The sequence below is a fragment of the Neovison vison genome, chromosome 6, assembly GCF_020171115.1.
Source record: "Neovison vison isolate M4711 chromosome 6, ASM_NN_V1, whole genome shotgun sequence".
Classification (NCBI taxonomy): Eukaryota; Metazoa; Chordata; class Mammalia; order Carnivora; family Mustelidae; genus Neogale; species Neogale vison.
The window spans coordinates 81,099,365-81,125,613 of record NC_058096.1 but is presented as its reverse complement, the minus strand read 5'-3'; the positions used below and the strand labels follow the sequence as shown (position 1 = coordinate 81,125,613).

The 26,249-nt window shown below is 40.9% G+C and overlaps 1 protein-coding gene across 1 annotated transcript in view; it reads left to right on the top strand.

The window, feature by feature from the left end:
* Positions 1-10,678: 10,678 nt before the first annotated feature.
* PLCH1 (phospholipase C eta 1) overlaps positions 10,679-26,249 on the top strand; it is a 216,573-nt gene continuing 201,002 nt past the window's right edge. The window contains exon 1 of the mRNA XM_044251645.1: positions 10,679-10,728. The gene's annotated coding sequence lies outside the window, so the exon portion shown is untranslated. The remainder of the gene's footprint in view (positions 10,729-26,249) is intronic.

The following is a 26,249-nucleotide window of genomic DNA, read 5'->3' as shown; positions in this document are numbered from 1 at the left end:
TGCTCTCTCTCTCTTTGACAAATAAATAAGTAAAGTCTTAAAAACAAAACAAAACAACAAAAAAACCCAGCTCAAGATAATAATCCTTAAGCAGAAGAGCCGAATTTTGGGGAGACATATTTTGCTCCCCTACATTTGCATCTTCGAGATTTGAGTCTCCATGTGTTGTCAAGGGGCATTTTGTTGATAGTTTGCCCTAAATCCAATAGTTGTACAGGGCATTGATTTGAACAGTGACTTTTCAAAGAAACAACATGATTCAGGAAGCCAAGAAACACCAGCACTTCAGAATTCTAGGGCACCAGCAGAATCGTTATTACTTAAGTCACCATTAGTAGGGATGGCAGATATACTGAGGAGCCCAGCTACTGCTGGGATAGCTGGGGTGGATATGGTTTCCAGACTTGTCTTTGTGGTGTGGGGAGGAAAAATTTTCCTCTACTTTCTTGGGGTTCCTGGCTGGGTCTGAAAATTAAACCAATAAAGACAAAGTAACAGGAGAAAAGGATATAAATTGATTTGATACAAGTTTTATGCGACATGAGAACTTACATAAGGAAATAAAGACCTGAAGAAACAGACCTCCAGCTGTAGGGAAGGCACTTCTCTTAGGAAGATTTTATTATCAGTTTCAGGGAAGAAGGGCAAGGGAGGGAGATCAAAATACCTTCTACTCTGGCTGTTTTCCCAGACTCTTTCAGCATAAAATGTTCACTCTGCCAAGGTGCCATTTTTGGGATAGTGTGTCCTGAATCCCATCAGTGGTTTGGAGCTTCCCTAATGCCATTACCATGCAACTGTTTCAATGAAGGCAAGTCACAGGAAGAAAGTAATGCAAATTTTTGAAAAAGATTTTATTTATTTATTTGAGAGAGCGAGAGCACAAGCAGGAGGAGGGCCAGAGGGAAAGGGAGAAACAGATTTCTCCCCTGAACAGGGAGCCTGATGTGCGGCTCTATCCCAGGACCCTGAGATCATGACCTGAGCTGAAGGCAGATGCTTAACCAACTGAGCGACCCATGTTCCCCAAGTAATGCAAATTTATAAAAAGGCTGAAGAAAATTAAAAATGCAAGATTAAAAATTAAAATATTAAGAACAGGGGGCGCCTTGCTGACTCAGTCAATAGAGCATGTGACTCTTTTTTTTAAAATAGTTTTTTAAAAAAATATTTTATTTATTTATTTGACAGAGATCACAAGTAGGCAGAGAGGCAGGCAGAGAGGAGGAAGCAGGTTCTCCACTGAGCAGAGAGCCCGATATAGGGCTCGATCCCAGGATCCTGATATCATGACCAGAGCCAAAGGCAGATGCTTAACCCACTGAGCCAACCAGGCACCCCTAGAGCATATGACTCTTGATCTTGGGGTCATGAGCTCAAGCCCCATGTTGGGTATAGACCTAATTTTTTAAAAATTGAAAAATTATTAAAATTATTAAGAACAGAACTTTAAAAAAAGTGAAATAGTAATAAAAGCTTTAAAATGAACCAACTCTCTACTTCTGTTTCAAGATAGCCATTGAGCTCATTCTTTTAACTTCCATTCAAATTACATCAAAATATCAAATATTAAAATAGAAGAAAATGGTATCAATGGTAGAAAACAGCAGAAGATGCCATTAATTAGCTAGATAGTTTTGCAACTGATGAAGTGGAATCGGGGTGAGATACGATTCCACGGTTCAGTATTCTTCAGGAAAGAAGGTGATATTCAGCTAGGAATTAAGTGCATGCCCTAGCTTGGAATTTTTGAGTGATATGAATTCCTTTTGGTCTGGTCCAGAGTAAATCTCCATGATCGGGAAGCACAAGGCCAAACGTCCCTGCACCCAGTACATAATGTGGAGGGAAAATAGGATGTCAGGAGTTCAGTCAGTTCATAGCATATGTCTTACTCAGCGGGACAAGGATGACTCCCAGTCCTGCAGTGTGTGAATTTCTTGGTCAGTCTGTCTGGATGCCCCAGCTCGGTTCTCCAGAAGATTTTTCCTTATCCTCCACAGGGCATGTGGCTTCATGGTCAAAGGGTTGAGCAATCACAGGCCTTTTTTGTCCCAGAGACTTAATTCTGAAGGGCTTTGAGATCTATCAGTTTGCTGGACAGAAGGTATGCACTGTTGACCATGTTTCTATTCTGAGCACTACTACTTTGCTTCTTCATTTCTTAAGGACAGACTGGGAGCAGTGTTTTTCAACTATTGGCAATGAGCATTAGTGAGTTGTGAAGTCAATCTAATGAGTTGCCACTAGCAATTTAAAAAGAAAGAAAAAACAGAATAGGGGCACCTGGGGCTCGCTCAGTGGTAGAGCATGCAACTCTTGATTTTGGGGTTCTGGGTTCAAGCCCCATGTTGGGCTAAGAAAAACAGAAAAGAATAAAATCTATCCAGCACATTGCACATAGCAGAGATAAGTGTTATTTGTTAATTATTTTGCATGTTATAAATATATTTGAATATGTGTACTGGTTTGCAGTGCAAAAGTATATGGGTTACTGAAAATCACTGCAGATCTCATTTTCTAAAAGCACTCTTTTGAAGAGGCCTGATGAAAAGATTTCTGTAACTAAAATGAGGACAAGTAATTCAGACAGAGGTAGGGTTTTTAAAAAATTGAGGTATGGGGGGGTGGTGCCTGGGTGGCTCAGTGGGTTAAAGCCTCTGCCTTTGGCTTCGGTCATGATCCCAGGGTCCTGGGATCTAGCCCCGCATCGGGCTCTCTGCTGTGCCAGGATCCTGCTTCCTCCTCTCTCTCTGCCTGCCTCTCTGTCTACTTGTGATCTCTGTCAAATACATAAATAAAATATTTTTTTTTTAAATTGAGGTATTGGGATAATTACCTCTATTTTCTCTTTTGTTTTGGGTATCAAAGATTGTAGATACTTTAGCAATGAAATTGAGAAATTAGTGCTAGAGTTATTAGAATAGCTCAAGCCATACTTTAAAAATTTTGGAGCATTTCTGCTTTCTCCACAGCATTTACCCAGTTTTTTGCTCATTGTGAACTCTACAAATATTTGTTAAATAAAGGAATGAAATAAAGGATGAAGTAGACTGGGGTGCCTGGCTGACTCAGTTGGTAGAGCGTGCGACTCAATCTCGGGGTTGTAGGTTCAAGCCCCAGGTTGGGTGTAGAGATTACTTAAAAAAAAAAAAAATAAAGAAAGAAAGAAAAAAGAATGAAGTGAACCATTCCTGTTGCCTACTTATTTTTTTTCCCAAAGATTTTATTTATTTATTTGATAGAGAGAGATCACAAGTAGGCAGAGAGGCAGGCAGAGAGAAAGGAGGAAGCAGGCTCCCTGCTGAGCAGAGAGCCCGATGCGGGGGCTCTATTCCATGACCCTGGGATCATGACCTGAGCTGAAGGCAGAGGCCTTAACCCACTGAGCCACCCAGGCGCCCCACCTCTATACATCTTATGATCCTACACTGTGAATATTAATTTGCCTTTGGTGTTCTGAAAGAACATTTTTAAAATTTGCCAGATTTGAAAATGATACTTATTTTGGGCAAACCAAGCACTCTAGTTACATATTTAATATAAATATTTAAAGAAATGAAACAAAAGCTAACATATGGTTTTTTTTTTTTTAATTTAAGGATTTTATTTATTTATTTTCAGACAGAGACCACAAGTAGGCAGAGAGGCAGGCAGAGAGAGGAGGAAGCAGGCTCCCCACAGAGCAGAGAGCCTGATGTGGGGCTGGATCCCAGGATACTGAGATCATGATCTGAGCCGAAGGCAGAGGCTTTAACCCACTGAGCCACCCAGGTGCCCCAACATATGGTTTTTAAAATGCAGTTTTTCCTTTTACTATGTTTGTGTGGACAAACCTAAACATTTGTCTTCTGGTTAAAAAAAACAGGTGTTAGTAATCAGAAAGGGTGTACCATATTAGGAATCCAAATAGTACAGAAAAAAGAGAATTTTCCTTATGGTGTAAATTGCCTTCTCCTCACTTTCAAAGCTTTAGAAATTGTATTCTGGCTACCGGTTTTTTCATTTTTCCTTTCACAGTACAATGTGCTCATTTGTGTAAACTTTTGTTCAATGTCTATGATAATGATTGCTGTGTATGACTGATCCACAATTGATAAATTATGAAGATACATTTTTCTCTTAATTATATTATGGGATTCTGCAGGAATGTTTTAACAGTACAATATATTCCATAATGAAAATATGTAAGCCAAAATTTCCTGGGCACAAGAAAGTACTTCAGTTATGTTGGTCCTGCCCAGCAGGCTTTGACCATCTTGCAAGTTGTAGATACTGGCTCTGTGGGAGGTCTTTCTGGAAACAAAACTCACAAAACTGAGTTGTGAAGCTCTGAGGAGGAAGGAGAGGGAGCTCTGTCCTCTGACACTATTGTTGCCTCTAGAATACTTTATTCCCTGCCCCACCCCACCCCCAACCACCAGGAGAAAACAATGAAACAAATTGCAGGAAAAGAGAAAATAGAGTAAGTTCACTTTAATTAAGCATGCTTTCTGCCTTTAAAAAATTTACTCATTCTGGGTGCCTGGCTAGCTCTTTGGGAACAGCATTCGACTCTTGATCTCGGGGTTGTGATTGTGAGTCCCACTTTGGGTGTAGAGATTACTAAAAAAAATACACTTAAAAAAAAAGTATTCACTTAAAAAAAGTATTCATTTTGTGGTGGGAACTGAACATCTTTTAAGAAATATAAACTGGGTTATAAGGAAATCTTAATTGAATTGAAGGACTTCACCTAGACAGGCACAATTCTATTTTGTCTTTACGTAGCCTGAGAGGCTAGATTATTTTTCCAAGATATTATAGTAGGGAACCTGGAGTTCAGAATTCCAGTATCTAGTCCAAGCTCTTGTTTGAGTTTGACAGTTTAGCCTGTATCTCCTTATTTGTAAGGTGAAAAGTGCATTTGCTTGTAACGTATGTATTCTTTTTACTATTTTTACCTAATCTCTACACCCAGTGTGGGGCTCGAACCCACAAGCCTGATATCAAGACCCACATGTTCTACTGACTGAGCCGGCGAGGCGCCTCTGCTTGTAATATTTTTGATATTTCCTTATAGAAAGGGGAAACAATTATATAGGCTTGTTCTAGAAAAAAAATGAATAGCCCACTTAAATATGGAGCGCTTTGGGGTGACTGGATGTCTTAGTCAAGTGGCAGACTCTTGATTTTTGCTCAACTCGTGGTCTCAGGGTCCTGGGTTTGAGCCTCATATTGGGCTCCCTGATCCATCAGGAGTCGGCTATAGGATTCTATCTTTCCCTCTGCACGCCACCCTCCACCCGCTCTTTCTTGTGCTCTTTCTATATGAAATGAATAAATCTTTAAAAGAAATGGAACACTTAAAAAATGTTTTTGTCTATTGGCAAAGAGTTTAGCTTTAACTTTTTTCCCTCTGTACACCAAATACATTTCAACATGTAGACTTTGCTAGCATTTAAAATCTTTACATAGGTTACCCATTTAATAGTACCTATAATAATAGTGACTTTTTCACTAAGTAATCTCTACCCCTATTGTGGTGCTCCAACTCACAACCCCAAGATCATGAGTTGCATGCTCCACCAACTGAGACAACTCAGGCACCCCTAAAAACCTGACATTTTTCAGAGCTCATTTTGTGCTAGGCATTTTACTAAGAGCTTCCCCTGTAGTAGTCTTATTTAATTTAGTTGTTTTGTAGGTATGCAGTCCTTCCATTAACTAAGAGCCCAGCACTGTGAAAAAGTGTTAATTTATGAAATCAAGTACTTCAGGGGCACCTGGATGGCTCAGTTGATTAAGCATCTGCCTTTGACTCAGGTCATGATCCTAGGGTCCTGAGATCAAGTCCGGCATCCAGCTCCTTTCTTAGCAGGAAGCCTGCTTCTCCCTCTGCCTACTGACCCCCCTGCTTCTGCTTTCTCTGACAAATAAATAAAATCTTAAAAAAAACCCAAACCATTTCTGTAATTCCTCACATTCCTGAATAATGAAAGATTATCAAAATAATAATTGTTGAAACTGGGTGACCAATACATAGGGCTTCATTATACTATTTTACTTTTGTTTACCTATGAAAATTTCTGTGATAAAAAGTGAGAAACACAAATAGGAAGCAACTCTTCCCAAGATCAGCTGGTCTGCTTTTATGTTTTTTTCTCTCTGTTTCCAGCTTAGCATGACAGTTGCCTACATATGGGGATGAATTTTTCTGTAGCTGGGGAGGGAAAGATTGGTGGCATTTATACTGTGACATCCCTCCCCTGTTCTTTCTAATGAATGCTGGAAGTTTCTTTTCTCATTTTTTTTTTTTTTTTGAAACCTCTGTCATACACATAGGAATCTATACAAAGATGTTAATGGCTTTCTGTGGTGGCAGGATCAAGAGATGGCACAGTTGGGGACCTTTGCTCTTTTTATCCATAAGAATCACTTCCTACCCTCATTTGGGAAGAGCAGCTTCCTTCCTATGGAGACCAAATCCTTCCTGACTCCTTATATTTCTGGTGGGGCTACTACTCAAATTACCCCACCTCTTGTCTACAGGACTGGGTGTATGATCAGAGACTGGATACACATATACTCTACTTGTTGTTGACCACATCTCTATGGATGGACACACGACCTGAAGCAGGTCAGTTGGGATCCTTTCCTACAATCTTATTTACAGATGGTAAAATAAAAATAACATAAAATAAAAGCCTCTCTTTTCCCTGGGATTGCTAGCTGGGGTCATGGAGCTGTCCCTGGTAATGCTTTCTCCACCCACCAGCCTATAGAAGCTCATATGTAATAGGAAAGAATAAGGCTTAAACATTGAAAACAGCAGGGAGAGGAAGAGTAGGATCAAAGAGAATGAATATGGAAAAGAAATGATGATTCTAAATTCCTGGATCCTGTCATTCCTGAAGCCTCTATCCTTTCCTCCATTGTAAGGTGGGAGTCAGTACTGGCTCCTTTCCTCCAGTTAGTGTGAGTTGGGGTTTTGTTATTTATATCTAAAAGTAAGGTCATGAGGAGAGCTACTGCTCTGTACTTCAGGAGTATTATCTGAATTCTAGCTAAGAATTACCATCTAGCATAGTGTCTGGTACATGGCAAGTACTCAAGAAAGCTGTGTTGGGAGACTTCTAGTTCCTCCTTGATAATTGCTAAGCTCTTTGGTTATTTCTGTGACTTTTTGGTGTCTTGATTAAAATAGAGATAATATTCATCTCCTTCACTTTCTTGCTTTCTGAATATAACTTGAAGATTATTGCTGATTAAATTCGAATATCTTAAATATGGCTGTTCTCGCAACTGAAAGCACTATTTTTGCATAGCTAGAAAAATTGACTTTCAACTGGATTCCTAGTGCAGTTTTCTAAGAAACCCTTTCTGATGTGCAGCGTGGCAGGCCCACCTCAAAGCACATCAATCATCTTCCCAGCTATCAGGCACCTTTTACAGGATTTTCTGTGATCCCGGTGTCAGTGCACATTCTGTATCAAGGCAGAGGTGATATGTGGAAATCTGGCAGCTACTTAGAAGGGAGTCCAGGCAGTGCTGTGCCAGTGTAATTAATGAGAGTCATCGCTCTGGAAGCCCGAGGAGAGTGGGGGTGGGGAAAGATGTCTTTCACCAGTAAATGGCATTTAAGAAAAATCGGTGCTTTCATAGCCCTTTTGCTACACAGAGGAGGTTAAGTCAAAGGACTGCTGTGAAGGGCTTTCCGTAACTTGCTGCACAGAGAGGTCCCCGTGTACAGAGAAGCAAGGAAGATTCAACCCCAGACTTCAGCAGGGCTGATTTCAACCTTGAATTGAGCTAGCATAACAGCAGGAGTCCCTTATGCTGGGAAAAGGGGTTACTTCTTACAGAAAGATTGTAGTTTAGGTTACCAATAGACCATGCATACTACTATATAGTTGTACCTTTGTTCTACCCGCCCAAAGAAGTGTGAATTTAGATCCCATTTTTTTCTGATTCCCTTGTAGGCTGTGAAGGAAGGGGGTATTATTTGTTTTGTTTTTTCTATTGACTATTCGGTAACCATGGAAGGGTTTGTGTAACCTAGAGAGGCTGTTTACTACCCACTGTCTAATCCCTTTGTTATCATTCCCTGTGTTTGTCACCAGCGGCAGTGGGGAGAAATAGTTCTGTCTGGCTTCTAAACACTGAGCAATGTAACAATATTTTCCTGGTTTTAGTTGGTGATTTTTCTCTGATATATGGAGCTTAAAAAAAAAAAAAAGCTCAGAGGGAAAAGGTACCTTAAAAGATTTATGGATCCCTCCATATGCCCTAAACACTTAAGCATATGATTAAGTATGATTCGCGCAAAGGGAGGTAGAAAGGCCAGGAGATGGGGTTTTAGCTGTTATCTGTAATGCTTTACTTAAAAAAGAAGGGGTAGGAAGCAGAAATATTATATGGGCATTTGCTTTGATTTCAGTAGGTTTGAAATATTGCATAGTGGAAAAGTTTTGAAGTTCATACAGTTATGGAAATTGATTAAAACTTTCAAAATAAAGACTGCATTACAAACCAAGTGCTCTTGTTGTGAACTTTGTGTCTGAGCTTATTTTAACCCATGCATCTGTGGTTCTTCAGGTATAAAAGAAAGACAAACCCAGGAGGTTTAGAGTGGGTAACTTCTGTGGTTGAGGGGTTGTCTTGACGGGTGTGTGTGTGTCTCTCTCTTATTCTCTCTTTTTGGCCTTCCTATTCACCATGGAGATTACCAGTAAAACAAAGCTCTAAAAAACATATGTTTGGATGCAAAGCAAGAAGCATTTTGAGGGTAGAAGAGTAGTTACCTGTTTAATTTCTTATACGCTGGGAATTTTTGTCCTGGCATGTTATACAAATATAAACACACATTTTCTGCCACCTTGACATTTAAATATGCTAACACGAACAAACTGACATTGGACCCACCGAAAAGAATATTAATGTGGAAAATTCAAATGATTCATGTACAAAAGAGTATTTTTTTAAGTTATAAAGTCAGTCTACCTGACATTGCAAAGATTTTAGACAACTAATGCTAAAAAAAAAAAAAAAATTAGGGAGCTTTCTTTTTTTGGAGCTGAAAGACCTTATATATATATTTTCCCAAACTGAATTTTTCCTGGTACCCTGACATGAAGAAATTCAAGTGACTATTTTGGTGGTTTTTTTTTGTTTTGTTTTTTTGTTTTTGGTTTTTTTTGAGAGTCCAGTATTGCTTTCAGGATAAAGTTTCTTCTTGCCCATGGTGCTTTGCTGTGACATTGTAATTGCCTCTGTTGAACTGAATAATACAAATGGGTTGTTTCTATGGTATCGGCTAAGTGGGATGAAAAGGTGAAACCCTAGATCTTGCTCTGAGAGGTCACGGTTCTACCACCCCCCACACTAACTGTCCATCAAAGCAGACGGGCAGCCCCGGCCCCGCTCTCCCTGCTCGAGCACTCATTTGTAACTTCCTGAGCAAATTCACGCATGAAAAAGAAAATGACTTTCGTTTATGTTGTCACTAAGCCCAGCAAATCCCTGCCAACCCTATGCTGCCAGCTTTTCTAGGACCTTCTTATTGGTGGAGAATTTTAAATTGAAGGTGAGTGAGGAGCAGAGTCTCGAAGTCCCTCCCAGCCAGGCTTTGAACTAACAATAGGGCAGGTTGAATGAAGGCTGATAAATGCAAATCCTGGAATCTTGAGACCGGATCACAGGGTGGCTGCCGAGGCCAGCGGTTGTCAGCCTTCCAGCAGCCGCACCAACCTGTTCAGTCACCATGTCTGTGCGCGCGGTAGATTTCATCGTTTCCGCGCTATTTGAGTGCCTACTGTGTGCAGGCTTTCCTCCCCCGTGGCTGTGCTCTTACTCACAGCAGGTTCGGTGCTGGAGTCTGCCAGCCGTTAAATTAATTTGATTGAATAACTGACCCGTTAACATGTAGGAGAAGCATCTGGAAGAAGAGACGGTGGCGGGGGGCGGGGAATAAGAGTGTTACCTACACTCCCCTCTTTCTCAGTCTAAGCTGCAATTTACTTAAGGCAGATCTCCTTGGTTATAACGGCATAGTAAGTGCTATTTTCTTAGAATGGTAAGGTGACCCTAAGATGGACGTAAGGTTTTTTTTTTTTTTTTTAAACTTTAGTGCAAGCTGCAAACGGTTCCCATTCTCTGCTGTCTCACTTCCAACTTTGTTTCTCCAAATTCCTTTATCCTACAACCACTGAAGCTCTTGAGAGCATTGCCTAAAACTGAGTATCGAGGAGGTGTCCCTGGGTTTGGGAATCTTTGAAAGCTACGCGGGAGAAAGGAAGGTTTTATTCTCAGAACTTCTGGGTTTTGCTTGCCAGTGAGCCTCGCAAGGGCGCGTGGACCCAGGGGTCCAGGTCCAGCCTTCAGCCCCCTACCCCTGGCGGGCTGGGGCCCTTGGAGGCGGTGGGAGCTCCAGTCCACTCTCTCCCGCTCCAGTTCCTGATTTCCTCGGGAGCTGCGGGGCTGGGAGGGAGGGGGCTCCAGTGTGAGCGTCAGAATTTGAATGAGAAAGCAGGTTGTGGCGGCGGCGCCCCGCTCTAGCCTGCGCGTCTCGGGGGCTTCTGCTGGCTGTGGCGAGAAGTGCGCTTCTGGGGGGCTTTTCCGTCCCTCGCCAGGGTTTTCGACTTGGGAGTCACAAGGGCCCGCAACTCATCACCCCAGCACTTTGGAGGTTGCTCCAGTGCCAAGGACTCCCAGGAATCCGTCAACTGCTGAACACTCAAAGTTGAGCAGGTCAGTGCTTTGAGGGGGAACCGAGCGGAACGAGAAAGAGGGCTGGTGGACCAGACCAGGTGTGCCAGAGAGCAGGTGGCCCGAGGTCCTCTCTCCAGTCCCGGCCGGGACACGCTCTTTAGGACCGTGTGAGTATTGTTGTGCGTGGGGATCCTCCAAATCCCCTGCGCGGAGAAGTGGTCCACCGCGGGTCCTGTGTGTGTGTGTGTGGGGGGGCTGTCTCGTAATTCAGAAGATGTGGGTATGCGTGTGCCCGCGCGAGAATTTACTTCTCGAGTCACCCGTGTTGGTGAGTGGGGTTTGCCCGTTGGAGGGTGAAGCTTTGCTGCAGGATGCTTCACCCACACGGGCGCTCCCAGGAACCCGGCTCTCACCTCCCGACGGCTCGGAGAGAGCAGGTCCGCGTTTCCCAGCAAGGGGAGTGCGGTGTCCATTACACTTGGGGAGTCTCACGGCTCTTCCTGCACTCACTGACCCCACTCAGGACCCTCTCGGTTCAGAAGACCGGGTACGCTCAGCGCCAGGAGGATTTACTCCATTACCCTTTCCTGGAATAAACGAGAGCAGCGGAGCGACGCCGAGCCGGGCGGTGGGGGCAAGTCCCGGCCTCGCGGCGTCGCTCTCTGCGCCTGCGCGGGGTTCCCATGGCGACGGCGCCGCGAGTCCGAGATGCCACCCGGCTGGCCCTTAAGCCCAGTCCCCCTGTTGAGCGTCGCGGCGGGCCCCCCTCTCGCCTCCTTTGTCGTTTGTAACTCGGGATGAGTTTATGATCTCAGTTTTACGTTAGCAGTTCAGCATTAAAACAATAACCAACTAAATGGAAGTAGAAGGCTCCTCCATCCCCCTCACCCCGCGCTATTTCTTATTACCATTTTGATCTTAGACGGAAGAAAATGGTGAGAAGTTGCTTATTGAGGCAGTCACTGAGACCTTACCAACACTGAATAAAATATATTCCCTTCGAGGTGAGATATTTAAAAAAAATCAGGTGCTTGCTCTCGAGCAGTAAGGTTACAGACTTGTGCCCCCTTTATGCAAGTGGTGAGTGGGAGGAGTGCAAACCCAAGCACCTGTGTCCTTCTGGCACGTTTATGAAAAGAGATGAGCTCCAAAATGGACCAAAGTAAAATGCCAGTGAAAAGAAACAAAGGCTTTCCCAGAAGGGGTGATTGTTTTTCCATGCTGCCCCTCAGTTTTGGTCACTTCTGGGGTTAATCTTCTGCAGGGAATGTTTCAAGAAGTCTTGATGGGAACCAGTCAGATTTCTCTAGCCTCCTGTTAAACATGTCATTTTCCTTTTCAAATTGTGAGTCTCAACAGCTCTGCCCCTTTTAAGAAATCCCATTTGTTTACATACAGGTTAGCATTTGGCAAGGGTACACATCTTAAGGGTTGTGTAGAAGGAGCTGCATTTTGTTGCTTATTTTTTTAAGGCTGTATTTGGCAGCAGGATTAATATGCCTAGTTGCTATTAAAGAAACACTGGTTAATGTCGACATAACTAATCAAAGTTTAAAATGGAGTTACTCTTTCTGGAATAAAGTGTGGCATAAAAATACCTTAGATGAAATACTAGGGCTACTGTCTCAGTGTCCCCTGCTTTTAAACAATTTCCCTTCAAGAGCTGCAAATATTTGAGTGGTAGAAGTTTTCAGACAATATCCTCCCACCATCAGCAAATGAAGTCAACATAATATTACTTCTCAGATGATTAGCAAATAACATGCTGTTAAAGTTGCCTCTCCCATCCCATTCATTATAAGTGCTTAAGATGTGATATAGTCCATCTGATGCAACTGTTAAAAATGTCCAATTGAGTTTTCCCCCTTTTCTCATAATTAAAAAAATAGAAAAACTCTCAATTTTCAGGTTCAGATACTTTGTGACCCTATTTGGCGGTTTGTAACTGGCTCCAATTCCCTAATTCTCAATGACATGTGTTTCTGCTGGTTCCAGGAGGTAAACTGCAGTTTAGCAGATCACGGGATAATGAGATTGCGAGTGCTTGGGGAAAGGCTGGGGAAAGGCTATGAGGAGGAGACAAAGGGAGGGAAGGTTGATGGGCAGAGCCAGAATTTATAGCTGCACCAGATTCTGCATAAAAACTGTGGAAGTCCTTGCTTCTGCCTGCGAGATACATTTTCTCACATCATCAGTATCAATTAAACTTACTTTTAGAATCAGTCTTCTAAATAATTAGAAGGATAGAATTATAAAAATAGAATATTATAATGGTGCTTTATGTTAGTGTGCCATAATGTAATATACTCGACAAACTCTTAATTAAATGTTTCCTACGTTATTTATTCATTTAGTCCATGAACATTTTTTGAAAACTATATATAAGATTATATATAAACATTCCAGAGTCCTGCCTTCAGTAAAGTCAGAGTTGAATTCTGAAATCATTCTAATGCTGTTTCAGGTTTTCAGAGTAGATACTTAACAGAACCAATAGAACCCTTAAGGAGAACAGTTGATTTAGTGTTGAGTGATCCTACATCTAGATTCAGAAGCAAATGCTTACACTTTGACTTAAAAAATATGCTGAACACCATTTTTGAGTATTTTTAGATAAAAATTATATATAGTAAGAAGCATTGTGAGCACCTTTTTTTTTTTTTTTCACATTTTTGTAGTGCAGACTAGGCCCTAAAACTTGCTGTCTTCACGAGTACAGCACCATGTTTGGGAGGAACAGAAAAACCCTGTAATTCTCAGATTTCTTAGATGAAGATAAGGTGAGTGATTGAGTAGTCCTTTGTTCTGACTCCATGTTTCGTGACATCATAAACCTCCTGCAGCTCCCTTCTAAGAATAGTGTTGGTCTGCATGCTTGAAGGATCATGACTATTATTTCTCTGAGAAAAAAAAAAAGATGTAAAATTGTGATAGAAGGATGAAAGGAATACAGTAGGGCATTTACAAATTTTAACTTTCGAGATGCCACACTTCTAGGCATTTTTAGTGAGTTTAGACTCTACTGAAATCTATTAGAGCTATGTCACTTCCCCTGGCATAATACTGACCAAGGTTGACAAAGTCCTCCTCTTTCGTAGAACACAGAAGGGTAGGGAGGCGGTAGTCTCCTCTTTTTTCCACCACCTCATGGGTTTGACAACAATCACCAGCTCTGAGAATCTTGCTGAAGAGCATGCCCATTTGGTTATTGGTCTTTGTTCAGGAAAATCAGACTCAGCTGTGAAGTGTGGCCCAAGTGGTGCAGAACTCATTACTTTGAACAATGCCTCCTCGGCCTGGGAAGCATGTTTTCTCTTCTCTCTCGTAGGTTCTTATTCCAGGCTGGCTGTGCTCACAAGGAAAATCATTTAGACACAGTTCAGTGGACACTCACTCACATCTCTTTGACACCCGTGACCATTTCTGTTTAAGGAGAAATCGAGGACTGCTGTGGTAGGGGGTGCCGAATTAGAAGTGCGTTTTAAGAAGCCCAGGAAGAAGTTTACACAGCTTTGTCTTATTATCATCACGGTCTCTTGTCTTCTGTGCTTCAAAGTAGAAGAGGACAGGATGGGTGCAGAGGGGACAACCGAGAGAACTTTTATAACAAAGTTAAAAACATTCTGCCCAGTCCTGCATTTTGAATGCGCTAAGTTAAGCACCTTTGCCTCATCATCATCGTAAAATTATGGAGCCACATTTCTGACTTCTAACGATCTCGCTGTTCTGGGAAATCCAGGGCAGGCTCCTATGAAATCCTTGCTGTAGTCTTGAAATTACTTTAGTTGTAGAGATAAAACAGTCAACAGCCACGTCATATGATTAATCCAATTTCATTGCGTGACATTGAGAGTGGGCACCTCCTGATTATGTATTTGGTTATATACATGCGTATCTCTTACAAACACATGGTTTGCATATATGCAAAAGAGTCTTTTTTCACTGACTATCTATTTTGGCCTGAAAAATTCTGGCATCATTATGATTAAACGTAATGGGGAACAGCTTTTCTGGTTATTTATTTAGAAGTATCTTAAGGAGTTCTGGAAGAAAAGGAGAAAAATGAACATCAATATGTTCCAACCATGTGCCTAGACATTTATTGTCTCTTTAAAGCCCACAATAATCAAGAGGCAGGAATTGTTTCACGTCACTGATGAGGCTCACAGAGGTTTTTCCCTAGCCCCTCACCTAAGCCAGCATGGAACTGACTTGGAATCTGAGGTCTTTCTGCCTACCCATTCAATCATATCATATTGCAACTCGGGAAACAGACTAAATTTAAAAAAAAAAACAAAAAACAGAGTTGGTTTTCTTTTCAGACTCCCAATTCTATCCAAAGTACAGATAGCTAGAAATGTTTCTGATCGGCTTTTTGGTGAGTGGAGAATCTGCATTCACTGTATGGAGTTGAGAAGGTTATAAATTCAGGCCTGGTTCCAGAAAAACCATCAAGGCTTTGTTTATAAACTGTGTTGGCTATTTGTTTAGAAGTGAGTGCTGTTTAGGTTCCCTTCTGCAGAGGCTTTTCCACATCAAAGTGGCCCACTTATTTATCACTTTGGGATTGTTGTCAAATTGTGGTGGGTCTAAGGACCCTTTGTGATTTTAATGTGTGTTTTCTGGCATCCCAAGACTTCGATATTGTCTTTATCATATATAATAACCTTTGTCCACCTGTTTTCTTGAAATAGTATTGAGAGACTTACTGCTGGAGTGAACCCGAGGGTGTTTTCCAAATTAGAGATCACAGTTATCTTGGATAGATGCTAAAAATTTGTGAACTTAGGCTGGCGTTTTGGTGCTCCTAAGGTAGCTCTGCTTTATTGTTGGGAAATTGAGACTGGGTTGTTCTGGGCTGGTTTTAGATTTGTAATATTTTTGAGCTGGTTTATCCATGCAGAAACTGAAGTTCAGGAATGTCTACACTCACACAGCTGAGTTGGGACTGGAGCCTGGACATTGCCAGCAGACATCTGGTCTAGTGTTCTTAGTGGCAAACCGTGCTGTAAAAGCACACCTCATCCTGGGCCGCCTTTGCTCCCTATGATTGATACAAGCGGGAAAGAGACGCTTCAGAAAATGGATGTTGGACTCTGCTTTGGAAATCAGTCTTGGCTATAGGTACCACACAGGACCCTGGAGCGTTCTCTGGGTTTCCCTCTTCTTGAGTAACTGTGGCTTACCCTATTTGCTGTCTCTTTTCTCTGTGGCTGGTTCTTCTGTGCTTCACAAGAGACTTCTGCCCTTGTACAGCCGTTCAGGTGCCAATGAACAATCAATTCCCACTGAAAGGCAGAAGGATCTAGTTTAGTGCTGGCATATGTAGGTTACTTATTAACTGATCTGAGGCAATCCTGTTTTTTCATCTCCCTTCACTTCCTTGTTGCTAATCCACGAGAACCAAACATTCAAATTTAGCTTCCTACTTCCTTTTTCCCTCCCTCTTCAGTTTCATTGAAGGTGCCTCTGGACTGGACAGTGGAAAGGTCTCCATGGGGTGTTAATGTTACCTCTGCAAAACTATCCTTGGTGGGAACTTTGAAGATCTATGCAGTTTTTTTTTTTTCAGGAATCAGAATACTGGACCAGAAATTCAGTGAGTTGTTTTGTCATGTAATTGTATGCAATTTTGTTCTCTAGATCATTTTTTAAAAAAAAGATTTTATTTATTTATTTGAGAGGGAGCACAAGCAGGGGGAGAAGCAGGCTCCCTGCAGAGCAGGGATTCTGAGGTGGGGCTCGATCCAGATTAGGACCCGAGCCCAAGGCAGATGCTGAACAGAGTGAGCCATGCAGGCACCCCCCCTTTTTTTTTTCTTCGTAACAACTTTTTCTTAACTTTGAGTGATATGGGAGATATTGAAAAGAAACTTATCTTTTTACTTTTTTAATTTTTTAAGATGTTATTTATTTATTTGTCAGAGAGAGAGAGAGAGAGAGCGAGAGCGCACAAGCAGGCGAGTGTCAGGCAGAGGCAGAGAGAGAAGCAGGCTCCCTGCCAAGCAAGGAGCGCAATGCGGGACTCGATCCCAGGACCCTGGGATCATGACCTGGGTGAAGGCAGCAGCTTAACTAACTGAGCCACCCAGGTGCCCTGAAACTTATCTTTTTGAAAGAGATTTCTTTATAGAAAAGAGTAGTATGTGTTCATATAAGGAGTTAAAATTATGTAAAGATCCCTTGATTTTTTTTTTTTTTTAAAGGTTTTCTTCTATTTATTTGACAGAGACACAAGAGTTGGTTCCATACAACCATTTGTGTAAAAGAATAGGAAAGGAAAGGCTGAGGAAAAAAGAAGGTCCAGGAGGGTTTCCTTGTATGCATATAGAATATCTCTGGAAGAATATACAAGAAACTAATAATGTTGGTTGCTGGGAGACATATATGAGGTAAACTATTATTGTATACCCTTTTGTGCCTTTTGAATTTTGAGACTTAATCTTAACTAAAAGTTAAAAAAAAAAAAAAAGCACATTTGGGTTTCAATAATAAAGAAATAAATAATCACATCTTGACTCCTAAGTTGTAGAAGTAGGAGACTGGGATGAAATTTTAAAGAAAAACAACTTTCTTACTATCTTTTTTTTTTTTTTTTAAATTCCAGTATAATTAGCATATAGTGTTATATTAATTTCAGGTGTATAATGTAGTGATTCAACAGTTCTGTACATTACTCAGTTCTCATCCTGGTAAGTGTACTCTAAATCGCCTTCATCTAGTTCATTTATCCCCCCACCTACCTCCCTTACGGTAACCACTGGTTTATTCTCTTTACTTAAGAGTCTGCTTTTTAGTTTGTCTTTTTTCCTTTTCTTTGTTGTTTGTTTTGTTTCTTAAGTTCTACATATGAGTGAAATCATACGGTATTTGTGTTTCTTTGACTTTTTTCACTTAGCATTATGCTCTAGATCCATCCATGTTGGTGCAAATAGCAAGATTCATTCTTTTTTATGCAAGAGTAATATTCCATTGTGTATATAGATACAACATCTTCTTTATGGGTTGTTTCTTTAATTTGGCTGTTGTGAATAATGCTGCAATAAACATAGCGGTGCGTGTATATTTTTAAATTTGTGTTTTTGTATTATTTTTGTTTTTGTTTTTTTAAGATTTTATTTATTTATTTGACAGAGAGAGATCACAAGCAGGCAGAGAGGCAGGCGGAAAGAGAGGAGGAAGCAGGCTCCCCACTGAGCAAGAGTCCATCCCAGGACCCTGAGATCATGACCTGAGCCGAAGGCAGTGGCTTAACCCACTGAGCCACTCAGGCGCCCCTGTGTTTTTGTATTTGTGTAAATACCCAGTAGTGGAGGTACTGGATCATATGGTAATTCTGTTTGTAATTTTTTGAGGAATCTCCATACTGTTTTCTACAGTGGCTGCACTGGTTGCATTCCCACCAACAGCATACAAGAGCTTCTTTTTCTCTACATCCTTGCCAACGCTTGTCATTTCTTATATTTTTGATTTTAGCCATTCTGACAGGTGTGATGAGATACCTTGTGGTTTTGATTTGTATTCTTTCTTACTATCTTTTTAAATCTCACCGAAGTTTACATTTAGTATTTTTTTTAAAAGATTTTATTTTATTTGACAGAGAAAGACAGCGAGAGGGAATACAAGCAGGGGTTGTGGGAGAGGGAGAAGCAGGCTTCCGGCTGAGCAGGGAGCCCAATGCAGGGCTGCATCCCAGGACCCCCAGATCATGACTTTAGCTGAAGGCAGATGCTTACCAACTGAGCCACGCAGGCTCCCTAGTATTTCTTTTTAAAATATTTTATTTATTTATTTATTTGACGGACAGAGAGACACAGTGAGAGAGGGAACACAAGCTGGGGGAGCAGGAGAGGGAGAAGCAGGCTTCCCACACATCAGGAAGCCCATGTGGGGCTCCATCCAGGACCCTGGGATCATGACCTGAGCTGAAGGCAGATGCTTAATGACTGAGCCACCCAGGCATCCGCATTTAGTAATTTTTCAAAGTAGTTTTCCTTAAGCTCTTTTGGATTTCAGTAACAGGGCTGAGGAACTTTTTTTTCTTTCACTTTTATATTTCTTTCTTTCTGAAGTTTTCTTCCCTATCATAAAACATCACCTATTGGCTGCAGCCAGATTCAGTGGGCCAGTGGGAATCAAAGTTGTCCCATTCCTGAGCAACTAAACCTATTTTCTGCTGGCATTGTGTTTATGGAGCAAAAGCTGGAAAGTACCCTCCACCCCTTACCCCATTATTTTCTCCCATAGAGGAATCCCTGCAGTTTGATTATTATTATTTTTTATTTTCCTGAGTAGTGTCCAAAGGTGAATGCCAGAGAAATCTTTTCTTCTCCAATTGAAAAAAACAAAACAAAACAAAACAAACTTGTGTACAAATGTTTTATTCTGAACCATAGCTTTTGTTTTTTTGTTTTAAATGGGTTGTAAATTGGAAGTATTTTTCTGTTTACTGGGTAAGTCATTAAAATACAGTCTTGGAAGAGAGTGAACACAAACTGTGTACAAACTTCTTTTTCACTTGTCAAAAGAGAAATGTGAAAACTACTGTTTAGTGTCCAAGTTTCAGTCAAAAGCAAAAACTCAAGTCGAGCAGTTCTCAAAACATTCTTAAATTTCTCCTCTCAAATTTGGTGAAGTAAAAAATTATATATCTGCTTACAGAATTCTTCCCTTTCTTTTTTTTTTGTTTTTAAGTTAACTATTTTTCAGGGCACCTGGTGGCTCAGTTGTTAAGCATCTGCCTTTGGCTCAGGTCATGATCCCAGGGTCCTGGAATCGAGCCCCACATCAGGCTTCCACTTGGTGAGAAGCCTGCTTCTCCCTCTTCTACTCCCCTTGCTTTTATTCCTTCTCTCTCTGTCAAATAAATAAATAAAATCTTTAAAAAATAAAAAAAAGTTAACTATTTTTCTTTTTCCTTTTCTCTTTTTTTTTTAGTAGGCACCACACCCAGCCCTGGAGCATAGCACAGGGCTTGAACTCACCACCCCAAAATCAAGACCTGAACTGAGATCAAGAATCAGACACCCAACAGACTAAGCCATCCAGGCACCCCCCCACAAAGTTCTTCTTTTTTCTTTATGTAGATTTTTATCTATTTATTTATGTTAGAGAGGGAAAGTGGGGGGCAAAGAGAGAGAATCTCAAGCAGATTCCCCGCTGAGCCCAGAGGCCCTTGATCTCATGACCCTGAGTTCATGATCTGCGCTGAAATCAAGAGTTGGCTACTCAACCAACTTGGCCACCCAGGTGCCGCCCTTTTCTCCCAAATTGTCTTTGCTATGTTACTTTTTATTTATTAGACTGAGCAGATCATGTGTTTTTATGCTTAACAATTTAAAAAACTTAAAAGGGTATTTGGCAAAAATTCTCTCATTTCTGTTCCTCAGCCATCCAGCTGATTCTCTAATAGGCCAACAGTATTACTCATTTCTTGTATATATATATTTTTCAAAACGACACATATGTGTAATTATATATATATAAAACATAGAGTTGTTCCTCTTGTCTGCGGTTTCCGCAGTTTCAGTAACTGGAAACAGGAGATTCTGCTGTTGGTCAGAGGTGAGTCACAGCTCAAGGCTCCGTCACGTCCGTCACTCGCCTCTCTTCATCTCCTCACGTAGGCATTTGTCCTCTCACATCACCACAAGAAGGTGAGTACAGATACAAGATACAAGATACAAGGTACAAGATATTTTCAGAGAGAGACCACATGTCTTACGTATATAACTTTCATTACAGTATATTCTCATAATTGTTACACTTTATTGTTAGTCTCTTACTGTGCTTAATTTATATATTAAGCTTTATCATAGGTACATATTGGAGAAAAAACATTGTAGGTATAGAGCTCATAGTAGGTATATTCACCATTTCAGGCATCCACTGGGGGTCTTGGAACGTCTTTTGTGTGGCTAAGGAGGGAACTACTCTATATGCAAATATATATGGATGCTTTTTTTCTCTCCTTTTAAAAATAGTAGTGCACTAGTCACATACTTTGCATTTTTTCTTGTAACAATGTGGTTTATCATTCTATATCAGCCTATAGATCTTCTTAATTCTTTATTTTTAAAAAGATTTTATTTATCTGTTTGACAGAGAGAACACAAGTAGGCAGAGCAGCAGGCAGAGGGAGAGGGAGAAGCAGACTGTCCACTGAGCAGGGAGTCCAAAGCGGGGCTCGACCCCAGGACCTTGGGATCTTGACCTGAGCTGAAGGCAACTGCTTAACTGACTGAGCCACCCAGGCACCCCTCTTAATTCTTTAAAAAAAATTTTTTTTTTCTTTAGAGCAGTTTTTAGTTCATAGCAAAATCGAGGGGAAGGTACAGAGATTTCTCATGTACTCCCTGACCCCACATGGGCACTCCCTCCCCCATTATCAGCATTCCCCACCAGAGTGGTACATTTGTTAGAACTGATGAACCTATATTGACACATCATTATCACCTAAAGTTCATGGTTTACCTTACAATTCACTCTTGGTGTTGTAAATCTTAGGGGTTTGGACAAAGGTATAATGACATGTACCCATCATTATGGTTTTATACAGAATATTTTATTATTGTTAAAACCCTGTGCTCTGACTATTCATCTCTTCCCCGACCCTTCCACTTCTGGCAACCACTGACCTGATTTTTTTCACTGTTTTATCTTTTTCAGAATGTCATATGGTTGAAATCTTACAAAAATGTAGCCTTTTCAGATTGACATTTTTACTCAGTAATACGCATTTAAGGTTCCTCCACATTTTTTCATGGCTTGACAGCTCATTTCATGTTAACACCAAATAATATTGCATTGTCTGAATGTACCACAGTTTATTTATGCATTTACCTGCTGAAGGACATCTTGGTTGCTTCCAGGTTTTGGCAGTTATGAATACAGCTGACATTTATGAATACATACAAATACGTGCAGATTTTTCTGTGAACATAAGTTTTTTTTTTTTAAGATTTTATTTGTCAGAGAGAGAGAGAGTGTGTGTGTACACACACAAGCGAGTGGGAGCTGCAGGCAGAGGGAGGAGCAGACTCCCCGCTGAGCAAGGAGCTAGATGCAGATGGCGGACTCCATCCCTCCCAGGACTCTGGGTTCATGACCTGAGCCAAAGGCAGATGCTTAACCAGCTGAGCCAACCAGGCATCTGTGTTTCACATCCTTGCCAGCATTTGGTGCTGTCAGTGTTCTGGATTTTGACCCCTTTACTAGTTATTTGGTGGTATCTCATCATTTTAATTTTCATTTCCTGGATGACATATGGGGATCATCTTTTCATATGCCTATTTGCCATCTGTATATCATCTTTGGTTGGGCCCTGTTAAGATCTTTGGCCCATTTTTAATTGGAGTATTTTCTTGTTGTGTTTTGAGTTTTTTGTGTATTATGGATAGCAATCCTTTTTCAGTTGTGCCTTTTACAAATATTTTCTCCCAGTCTTGTGGCCTGTCTTCTCATTTTCTTATTAACGTGTCTCACAAAGCGGAAGTTTTTAATTTTAATGAAGTCCAGCTTATCAATTAATTCTTTCATGGTCAGTGCTTTTGGTGTTGTATCCAAAATGTCTTTGCCACACTCAAGGTAATCTGAGTTTTCTCCTGTGTTATCTTCTAGGAGTTTATAGTTTTGGATTTTGCATTTAGATCTGTGATTCATTTTGGGTTAATGTTTGTGAAGGATTTAAGGTCTGTGTCTGGGTTCATTTTTTTGGGATGTGGATGTCCAGTTGTTCCAGCACCATTTGTTGAAAAGACCGGTTTTGCTCTGTGGCATTGTCTTTGTTCTTTGTAAAAAATCATTTGATTCTATTTTTTTTTTCCTTTGGTGAGCTTTATTCCCAAGGTGGGGCTTGAATGCATGACCCCAAGGTCAAGAGTCACATGTTCTACTGACTGAGCCAGCCAGGTGCCCCCATCAGGTGATTCTATTTATGTGGGTCTATTGCTGCACTGTCTGTTCTCTTTAATTGATCTATCTATTTATATATTTATTTTGCCAATACCAGGCAGTTTTTCTCAATTGTTGTAGCTTTAGAGTATGTCTTGAAATTGAATAGTGTCAGTCTTCCAAATTTGTTCTTTTTCAATATTGTGTTGGATCTTCTAGTATCTTTAATTTTTTTAATGGCTGCATATTTTCCACCAAATATGTGTGCTGCATTTTATTTATTTATTTATTTTAAAAAGATTTTATTTATTTATTTGACAGACAGAGATTACAAGTAGGCAGAGAGGCAGGAAGAGAGAGGAGGAAGCAGGCTCCCTGCTGAGCAGAGGGCCCGATGCGGGGCTCCATCCCAGGACCCTGGGATCATGACCTGAGCCTATAGCAGAGGCTTTAACCCACTGAGCCACCTAGGCGCCCCTGTGTGGTGAAATTAAAAAAAAATATTTTATTATCTTTTTAAAAGATTTTATTTATTGTTTATTTGTGAGAGAGACAGTGAGAGAGAGCATGAGAGGGGAATAGGTCAGAGGGAGAAGCAGACTCCCCGTGGAGCTGGGTGCCCAATGAGGGACTCGATCTCAGGAGTCCGGGATCATGATCTGAGCTAAAGGCAGTTGCTTAACCAACTGAGCCACCCAGGCGCCCCTTTAATATTTTATTTTTAAGTAATCTCTATACCTAGCATGGGGCTTGAACTCAACAACCTTGAGGTAGAAAATCACATGCTCTATGGACTGAACCAGCCAGGGGCCTCTGGATTTACTGAACTTTAACCCAGATTAATGGTCAGTAAGGTTGCTTCTGATATTTTGAAAACAGTGTTGCAATGATTAACCTTAAATATATACCATATTACACCTGTCTAAGTACAGTTTAGTATAATTCTACTTGGAAGTAGAATTGCTAGGTTAAAAGTATCTACACTTGTAATTTTGATAAATATTGCCAAATTGGCCTCCATAGAATTTGTGTTTTTTACTCCTATCAGAAATGTATTACAGTAACAGTATCTCCACACTCTTATCAACACAGTTTTTCACCAAACTGTTGAATTTGCTAATCTGATAGGTAAAAATTAGCATCTTGGTATAGATGAAACTTGCTTTTCTCTTACTTCTGGGTGAACAGAGTGTCACAGCAAAAAGTGTCACTTCATTTTTTTCCAGTCGAGGTCGAAAGATCAACTTTGAAAAAGAAACGAATAGTTTTTTTTATCACTGCCTGGTAGAACAGGGCCAACACACTTAACTTTCTTAGACAATGTGCATTTAGCAGCGTTTCACACCTTACTTTCAAATCTCAACATTTCCCTTATCTCCCTAGGACTAGGAGAGTTATTCTTTTTTTCCTTTATTTATTTATTTATTTATTGATCTATCTTAATATTTTTATTTATTTATTTATTTATTTATTTATTTGTCAGGGAGAGGGAGAGAGAGCGAGCACAGGCAGACAGAATGGCAGGCAGAGGCAGAGGGAGAAGCAGGCTCCCTGCCGAGCAAGGAGCCCGATGTGTGACTCGATCCCAGGACACCGGGATCATGACCTGAGCCGAAGGCAGCTGCTTAACCAACTGAGCCACCCAGGCGTCCCTTTTTTTCCTTTTTTTAAAGATTTTATTTATTTGTCAGAGAGAGTGAGAGAGAGCACAGCAGGGGGAGGAGCAGAGGGAAAGGGAGAAGCAGGCCTCTGAGCATGGAGCCTGATGTGAGACTCCATCCCAAGACTCTGGAATCATGACCTGAGCTGAAGGCAGATCTTTAACTGACTGAGCCACCCAAGTGTCCCAGATTTATTTATTTTAGAGAGAGAGAGAGAGCATGCGCACATGCATGTACATGAGTGGGGGAGGAACAGAGAGAGAAGGAGAAAATCCCAAGCAGACCCCCCCCCTCACCTGAGTGCAGGTTCGGTCATTGGCATTTGTGCCCATGACCCTGAGATCGACTTGAGCCTAAATCAAGAGTCCTGGTGCTTAACCGACTGAGCCACCTCCCCACCATACCAGAGCTTCTTAAGAATTAATATTTCAGCTCATGAAAAACAAAGCTGATTTAAACTTTAAAATATTTGACTAGATTTTTTTTATGATCTCTTAAGCTTGATAGTTCTTATGACCAACTCAGGTTTAATATCTTATTTCCTTTTGTAATATTGCTTTGAGGACTTTTTAATATTTCCTTATTTTAATTTCTGATCTTGGGATGCCCAGGTAGCTCAGTCATTAAGTGTCTGCCTTTGGCTCAGGTCATGATCCCAGGGTTCTGGAATTGAGCCCTGAGTTGGGCTCTCCGTTGAGGGGGGAGCTTGCTTCTCCCTCTCTCTGCCTCCTGCTCCCTCTGCTGTGTTCACTATCTCTCTGTCAAATAAATACATAAGATCTTTAAAAAAAAAAATGATGGAAATTTGCCAACCCTGACCTGAACATAGGGAAGTAGAGAGGATTGAAACTAGGAAAGCCTGCATTTCGTTAGTAACTCTGTCGTACCTAGTAGTGCGTGCTATCCCTCTTTTCTGTCTTTCCCTCTCTTACGTTTATTGAGAAGCAAAATTGCATGGATCTTAAGGGTGCAATCTTTGGGGAAAAGTGTGATCTTTGGAGTTAGACTTTTTTGAGTTTAAAATCCCAGTGTTGTCACTTGGATAACTGTGGACCTTAGGTAATTACTTAATATTTCTGGGGTTCTGTAAAATGGGCCCTTAGGATTATTGTAAGGATTAAATGAGATAATACAAATACCACAATATCTGGCATATAGGAAGTGTTAAAATACCAGCAGTTATTACAAAGTGACAGGCACTGAACTGGTTCATTTTTGGGCTAGATCGTCCTGATTTGGCTGTCAGACTCCAAGGCTCTGTGGCTTTAAATGTGAATTCCCAGGGTTGAGTTCTGTTTCTAGCAATATAGTTTACCAGCACTCTGGCTGAAATAATTTAAAGATGCTGGATACAATGGAATATTTTTTTTTTTTTAAAGATTTTATTTATTTATCTGACAGAGATCATAAGTAGGCAGAGAGGCAGGCAGAGAGAGAGGAGGAAGCAGGCTCCCCGTGGAGCAGAGAACCTGATGCCGGGCTTGATCCCAAGACCCCAGGATCATGACCTGAGCCAAAAGCAGAGGCTTTAACCCACTGAGCCACCCGGCGCCCCGATACAATGGAATATTAAATGCAATGAACCAGTGTGAAAGTAATGAATATTCAGGTCAAAAGCTAAGTGAGAAGGGATCTGTTGCAATGAAGTTGACTTTTTCCTTGAGGGCATTTGCCAAACCAGTTTAACTTGTACTTCTTTTTTTCATGGTCTTGAGGACAAAAGGGATAAGAGACTAGGTTAAGACATCTGAGTGGGACCCTTTGGTTATAAAGCTGAGACTTCAGAAGGCTTCTCCCTCAATATAAGGGTGAATTAGAATGAAAAATCAAAACTCCTCTCTCCTAAAAACTGTTTAAGACTGTAAGAAAAATCACCTTTCAAAAACTGTGGTTCTGAACAAATGCTTGCTGAACAAATATTTGGTCCCAAGAATTTGTGAACCTAAACTAGCTCCAATACAGATGTGTATGTAGAATTACAATAACTAGATGGTCAGAAAACCCTCA